General features: G+C 42.5%; 1 pseudogene; it reads right to left on the minus strand.

Annotated features, from left to right (window-relative positions):
• Positions 1–6,409: 6,409 nt before the first annotated feature.
• On the minus strand, positions 6,410–7,139 carry LOC128104655 (dnaJ homolog subfamily B member 6-like; annotated as a pseudogene).
• Positions 7,140–7,725: the final 586 nt, after the last annotated feature.

Genomic DNA, 7,725 nt, shown 5'->3' on the forward strand with positions numbered 1-7,725 from the left:
CTGCTCCAGCATTCTCTTAATCTTTCATGCTTGCTGCCCCACCATTGAGGGCTGAGTCTGAGGATGGGGAACAGATACAATAAACTCTCCTGTCAGAAAAAAAAATAGAGTGTAAAAGTTTATTTTGTTCTGTTTTATGACAAGATCCTAGAGTGCTGCCTAGGCTGGCCTCCGACTCATAATTCTTCTGTCTCACCTCCATGAGTGACTGGTGTGCCAGGATGCACACCCCATGGTTTTAAAGATTCTAAAGTAGAGACAGGATGAGGGACAACCTCAGATGCACTTTACTGCTGTGTGATCCCAGAGCTCAATCAAGAGAAAAGAAAGCCACTTCCACTTAACGTGAATGTCACAGCAGTGGTATTTATGATTCCCAACCTGAAAGCATCCCAGAGGTCACAAAGGGATGGACAAACAAATGGTGGTATATCCATACAACAGCATCATGGAGTTGGGGTGACAGGCGTTTGCATTGCCCTTTCTGCTGATCTCACACCTGTGTACATACATCAGAACCTCTGAATTTGTGCAGCTATTATATGTCAACTATTATCTTACAGATATTGTTTTAGAATTAATTACCTGTTTATCCCTGGAGACTTCATATCCCCCCCTTCTCCACAGGAAGGCTTTTCAGCCTCTACTCCTCACCCCCCCACACACACACACAGGTACACAGAGCCTCCTTCACATGGCATCCATGCCTCCTGGACAGCAGAGGGTTCTATGAGAACCCAGTGGTCTGTGTAGGATTGAAAGGCAGGCGTTAGAGCAGTGGCAGGCACCAACCAGGGGTTTCTGACCTTCCTGGAGGCAGAATCAGGCCCAAGTCTGCTCCACATACCATGGGTGCCCTGCACAAGCTCAGGTCATGTTTTCTGTCCTTCTGACTAGCCTGCTGTGATTGGAGCCCTACTTCAGCTTTGGGTTCCATTAACTTAAGTCACACATACAACTCATAGAGACACAGTTAGTCATCATGAGATTTATTACAAAGGACATAAGTCAGAGATGTTTAGGATAAATTATTCAGGGAAGAGCTGGAGTTTCCACACCCTCCTGACTGCTAGCCTCCAAGACCTCCAGGAGTGTGGCTCTCAAAGCCCTCCTAATTCTGCTCTTTTCAGTCTTCTGTTCTGCTTAGTTGAGACAGGATCTTGCTATGTAGCTATCTTAGTTAGGATCCCATTGCTGTGAGGAGACACCATGACCATGGCAACTCTTATACAGAAAACATTTAATTGAGGTGACTCACTTATAGTTTCAGAGGTTCAGTCAATTATCATCATGGAGGGGAGCAGGGCAATGTGTAGACAGATGTGGTGCTGGAGCTGAGAGTCCTCTTATCTTGATTCAAAGGCAACAGGATGTCAACTGTCACACTGAGTGAAACTTAAGAAAAAGATCTTCAAGCCCACCCCCACAGTGACATACTTCCTCCAACAAGACCATACCTACTCCAACAAGGTCCCACCTCTCAATAGTGCCATTTCCTTTGGGGGCCATTTTCTTTCAAACCACCACAACAGTCCAGCTGGGCTCCAAGATCCTGGCCTCAAGCAATCCTCCTGCCTCATCCTTCTCAGTGGCAGGGACTTCAGGTGAGACCCACCAGGCCCTTTTGAGGTTCATGGAAATGTACATCCAGAGACACAGCCACTAGCAAACTGCTCCATCACTCTCCTCAGCTCCCTGCACTGAGTTCCTCCCTCTAGGTTATGAGTGGGAAGGGGAGGGCCCTCTGGAATGAGTAAGGTCTGCAGACCTGAGAAGGACAAGGTAGCTTTATGGCCAGTTTCAAACGGGAAAGGGAAGGGAAGTTAGAGGTCCTATGATACCCTTTGAGGAAGAAAGCTCTGCTTTACAGATAAGAATGTATGTGTGTGTGTGTGTGTGTGTGTGTGTGTGTGTGTGTGTGTGTGTGTGTATGGTTCATGTATATGAATATAAATCTATATAGTTTATATATGAATATACAATATGGTTTATATATACACAGAATAAATATGATCTATGTATGGTATATATGTGAATATATGATGCATGTGACTTGTATATGATACAGTTTATGTAAAACCATATTATATATACTTTACATATGAATATATGATATATATATAGTTTATATGTATGAATATTGTATTAGTTACTTTTTTGTTGCTCTCACAAAAATAGCTGAGAAAATTAAGAAAGGGAGGGTTTATTCTGGCTCACAGTCCATCATGATGGAGAAAGCATGGCAGAAGAAGTCTGAGACATCTGGTCACATTGCATCTACAGTCAGGAAGCAGAGAGAGATGAATGCTGGTTCTCTGCTCACTATCTCCTCTCTCTTCAGCTCAGGACCCAGTCCATGTGATGGTGAGGCCCACATTCAGGGGGGGTCTTCCTACCTCTGCTAAGTCAATCTCCATGATCTCTCACAGATATGCTCAGATGTGGTGATATTGTATTCCCCAATATGTTGTGTACCCTAGTAAACATATCTGGAGTCAGAGAACAGAACAGCCACTGGATTAGACATAGAGGCCAGAAAATGGTGGCACACATGCCTTTAATCCTAGCATTCCAGAGGCACAGTCCATCTGGATCTCTGTGAGTTCAAAGCCACACTGGAAACAGCCAGGCATGGCTGTAATCCCAGAAAGTGATGGCAGGAAGCAGAAAGGTATAAAAGGCGTGAGCACCAGGAACTAGAGCCTGGTTAAGCTTTTAAGCTTTTAGCAGCAGTTCAGCTGAGATCCATTCAGATGAGAACTCATAAGCTTTCAAGTCCGAGGATTCATGGAAATAGGGTTAGCTGAGGTGTTGGTGAGGTGAGGCTATGGCTTGTTCTGTTTCTCTGATCATTTGGTGTTCACCCCAATACCTGGCTCCAGATTTTTTTTTTTTTTTTTATAAGAACTTTTAAGATTTTTGCTACACTCAGACATTTGTTTTCATGGTGATTCTAAGTCCTGTCAAGATGACAATCAAGTGTAACCATCTGAATATCTATAACAGAACCCTCCATGTGAGACTCAGGGCACATCGGCGAAACAGGGGCAGAAAGATTGTAAGAGGCAGGGAGCCAGGACACATGATGGGGAGGCTGCACACTGGACATCTCCACAATATAGCTGCCTAAGCAGGACAATGACACCAGGTAACATATCTATGTCAACATAGATAGAGGAAATCTCACAAAGCCCTACCCCTAGATGAAGAGCCACGAGTAGTTAACATCTGCTGAGAGAGTATTAGTCAGTCTTCTCCAGGGATGAGCTTACTAATTTGTTATCCAACCCCATGTTCAGCCCTAAAACCACACACATAAAAGCAACACTAAATGGACTCAGCAGATTGTATGTATGGAAATGATAATAAAGAAAAAGAGGCCATTAATTTGAGAGGGATGAATAGATATATGAGGATTTGAGGAAAGAAGGGAGAAAATGATATATAGTACTCAAATAGGAAATTCTCAAAAAATAAAATTAAAAATTAACCATCAAAATTATATATGTAAATATGTAAGACATATGGACCATTTTATGAACATATATGAGGTTCATATTTAGAGAACACATATGGTTCATATATATGCTTATATAATATATGGTTTGTGTATTGTTTTTATGTGATATGTAATGCATAGTTCATATATAAACATATAGGGTTTACATATGATTTTATGCTGTATATGGTTTATACTTATCAACTCATATATAACTTACACAAATGAACATATATTCACCTAACAACATGAGTCCATGTTTTATAATAACATAAAAACTTGTGCCCTTGGCACCCACTATCATGGTGCTAAGCCCACAGATGCACAGAGTGTTAGTTGAATGAACACACAGTGACATAATAGATATTTAACAATCAGTTGGGTGGGCGGATGACAGACGAATGGACAGATGGACAGGTGGGTGGATGACAGATGGGTAGATAAACAGGAAGATGGACAGGTGGGGAGACAGTCAACCAGACAGGGATGTGTTGGCCTGACCACAGCTGAGTCAGCAGTTATCTATCATTCCTCTTGAAAGGAGGAATTAGCTTTTCAAAGTGCACCAAGCCCTTTTAGGTGGATAGCCCTCTGGTGGCCCAGGCTAGCCCCTTAACACTTCCTCCCTCACACCCTGCAAGCCCAGGTCCTAACCCCCCAGAGCTCAGTCTCTGCTGATGTGAGATTTTCCCTCAAACTGTCCTAGATGAATACTTCAGCTGAAATAGTTTTTGTCACGCACAGTGCTGAGTGAGGAATGAATAGACAATTTCAGTCCGGTGCCTCCTTTGCTCTCTAATAAACCCCAATTTCCCAAACTATAGTCGAAATGGGAATATTAGAGCACAAACAATGTATGCCTTTCCCCTGATGGACTTCCCCTCTAAGTCCACATCAATAGACGTTTGACAATAGCCGAAATCTCAATGGGAGTTCAGCCGATGAACAGCACACAGCAGCAGACTGAACATTTCCTTGCCTGTGTAATTGCGGCCACCCGTGTGTCAAAGCTCCCATCCGATTACAGGATTTGGTGGATGTAAATTGCAGACTAAATGGTTGGTAGCACCCTTCAGCTCTGCAATGCTGGAAATTAGTTTTTTAATAGGAAATTAGATTAGTAATATTTTAGTCAACAAAAAATGTAGAAAAGTTCTGCGTAAAGATGAGAAAATTATTCATGCAAAAAGACATTTAGAATCAAGGGTGAACAACTGTCAAAATCTGTGAAGGGTTATCCACCAAGGAATTTCTTTATAGTTCTCCTGATTGAAGAAGAAATTATTTTCTTCATAGTCTTTTCACAGGATTCCACCCCAGTGAGCCTACAGCTTACCCAGAGGACAATACTGGGACCAAGGAGTACCTTGTTTTTTTCAGTAGGGTAGGGTGTTGTGGAGGGTGGAGGCAAAACATTGGTGGGGAGTGGGGGCTGGTCGCCTCTGTGGACCAGGTACCAGCAGCAGCGTCCTATGAACTGTCTCTGCCTGTAGCAGAGAACCCTGGGGCTAATGGCGTTAATCAGCTGGGGCTATGGAAAGCTGACCCAGGGCTATAGCTCAGTTGATAGAACGCTCACCTGGCACCCATGAGTTCAATGCTAGAACTGCATAACAGAGGCTGGGCATGGTGGCACACACCTGTAATTCTAGCATGTGGGATGTAGTGGGGCAGGAGTCAGAAGCTTAAGGACATTCTGAACAACATAGGGAGTTGGAGGCCAGCCTGGGCTAGAAATCCTGTCTAAGAAAATAAAGTTAAGTTGCACATTCTAAACTGCCGTCCACAGAGTTGAATTGAAAGGGTGCAGAATGGAGACCTGTGTAGCCTCCACAGTCTAAGAAGAAGCTATTTTTCCCTCCTCCTTTACCTATGTGATTTTGGTACCTTATGTCCATTGACAAAAGGTTGAAAGTGAGGGAGAAGGACCCGAGGGGCACTCGGGTGGGAAGAAAGTTGGTGGTGTCTTTGATGGGATCAGCCATTGCATGCAGCTAGCTTTAAGGGGGTTCTGCTCTGTGGACTTATTGGTGTCACTGTGAGACTTATTCTTACGTGTGTGTGTGTGTGTGTGTGTGTGTGTGTGTGTGTGTGTGTGTGTGTGTGAATACATGTGTCATGGCCCACACGTGGAAGTCAAAGGACAGCTTTCAGGAGTCAGTTTTCACCTTTCACATTGTCAAGGGTCTCTCTTGTTTCTGAGGCTCTGCTGTGTCCTCCAGGCTGGCTGGCCAAGGAGTTTCAGGGTAAGTCTCTTGCTTCCACATTCCATCTGGCCATAGCTGGGATTACAGATGAAGGCCAATGTAACAGGCTCTTTTATTTGATTTTTTTGTACCAAACACATTCTATTTCTTTTCTTTTTAGCAAATGACAAAGACCCAAATTGCCAGCTTTTTTTTAAACCTAAGCTTAACATTACATATTTAAACAACTGTCAGAACTGACAAATTTGCCGGTATCCATGCACAAGTAGAAAGCATCCTTAATTTACACGAAACCAGGAATGTGTTACCATTGATGCAGTAACAACTTTCATTATTAAATACTGAAAATAAAATTGAAATATTTCTGTGGAAGTTTCATCTGGCAATGTTAACTTCACAGCAGGCTGACGCCTCTCACTCACATGTCAACGGGATGGGAAGGAAGCAGATCCTGTTGGTGTTAAAGACAGTCTTGTCCCAGCACTACTCAAGAGTCACAGGCTCACCTTGGATTACAGTTTTTGTTTTGTTTTGTTTAAAGTTAAGTGCATACAGAGATTACAACAATTTTTAAAGACAAAAAAAGGGTCTTATTTTGTGGTCTATGACAAATAGGGGCTCCGATGAGCTGTCTTATAAATAGATTAGGTACAGTTATACAGAAAGTCGAGTTCGTTTGAAGTCTTCAAAAAAGTTCCTGCTATTCCTCAAATGGTGCTTGTTATGGTTTAGCATTTCTGTTAAACGCGTGCGTGGAATTACTTGTTATCCAAGCGTAGCAGGTGCTCCTTACCATTTATCCTCAAGGACTTTAACTGTCCATCTTCTTCATCGTCTGCTCTTTCTTGACTGTTCTCCACAATTCTCTTTGTAGTGACTTTTTGCCATTAACTCACTATCTTAGTAGAAGCTGATATTGATTTGAAGTCGCCCATTCCGCTGCGGCCAAGTGAGGAAGAGAATGCAGTGAGCCCCCGTGACCTAGTAACCCGAACGGAGTGAATCCTGTATCAAAAACGGGAAATCCACCCCCAAAAGATGGAAATCTACTGAAGGCAGAGAAAAATGAGACAAATGGGTCTTCAAGGAAGTCAAATGAAAATGGCTCCCTTCCACCAAAAAAACCTGACATCTGGACATCCTCTGGATTCCGGAATGTGAAGCCAAACTCAAACGACAGTCAAAATGGCTTCCACCTCCTCCTCTACCACCACTTAATCCTTCTATGCCATATTTGTCATAGAGATCCGCTTTTTTGCATCCGATAACACCTCATATGCTTCGGCTACTTGTTTGGATTTCCACTCTGCTGCTTCTTCATTTTCAGGATTTCTGTCCAGATGTCATTTAAGTGCCTGTTTCCGATACGCCTTTTTAATGTCCTCAAGTGAGACACATCTCAGCACCCCCAGAACTTCATAGTAATCCACCATGTTTTAACATACTGTCGGAACAAATCCAAGGACTTGGCTCGGCGACTGGTAAGGGGGTAAGTCCACGGCCATCTCCTTGAGGTTCTGGCACAGCTGTGCTGGTGGCAGTGATGGCATCTCCTCCAGACTTTTTTTTTTTTTTAGCATGCATTTATTTTTTTAGGATTTCACACATGAGTACTGTGTTTATATAATCCCATTCCATTTTCTACCCCCTCCAATTCTTCCCATTCTCTCTACCCCACTCTCTCTCAAATTTATGACCTTGTCTTTAATTATTGTTATATATATATATACAAATGTTGTTACATATATACATATGTAACATATACATCTTCCTTAATCATACACACACACATATACATACATATATATATATATATATATATATATATATATATATATATCCTGCTGAGTCCATTTAGTGTTGCCTATATGCATATGTGTTTAGGGCTGACCACTTGGGATTGGATAACCTCTCATGGAACTCATCCCTGGAGAAGACTGATTCACACTCTCTCAGCATCCACGAATTGCCCATGGCATTTCATCTAAGGATAGAGAATTATGAGATTCCCATCATCCA

This window comes from Peromyscus californicus, unplaced genomic scaffold, assembly GCF_007827085.1.
Source record: "Peromyscus californicus insignis strain IS unplaced genomic scaffold, ASM782708v3 Scaffold_8__1_contigs__length_139910024, whole genome shotgun sequence".
NCBI classification, from domain to species: domain Eukaryota; kingdom Metazoa; phylum Chordata; class Mammalia; order Rodentia; family Cricetidae; genus Peromyscus; species Peromyscus californicus.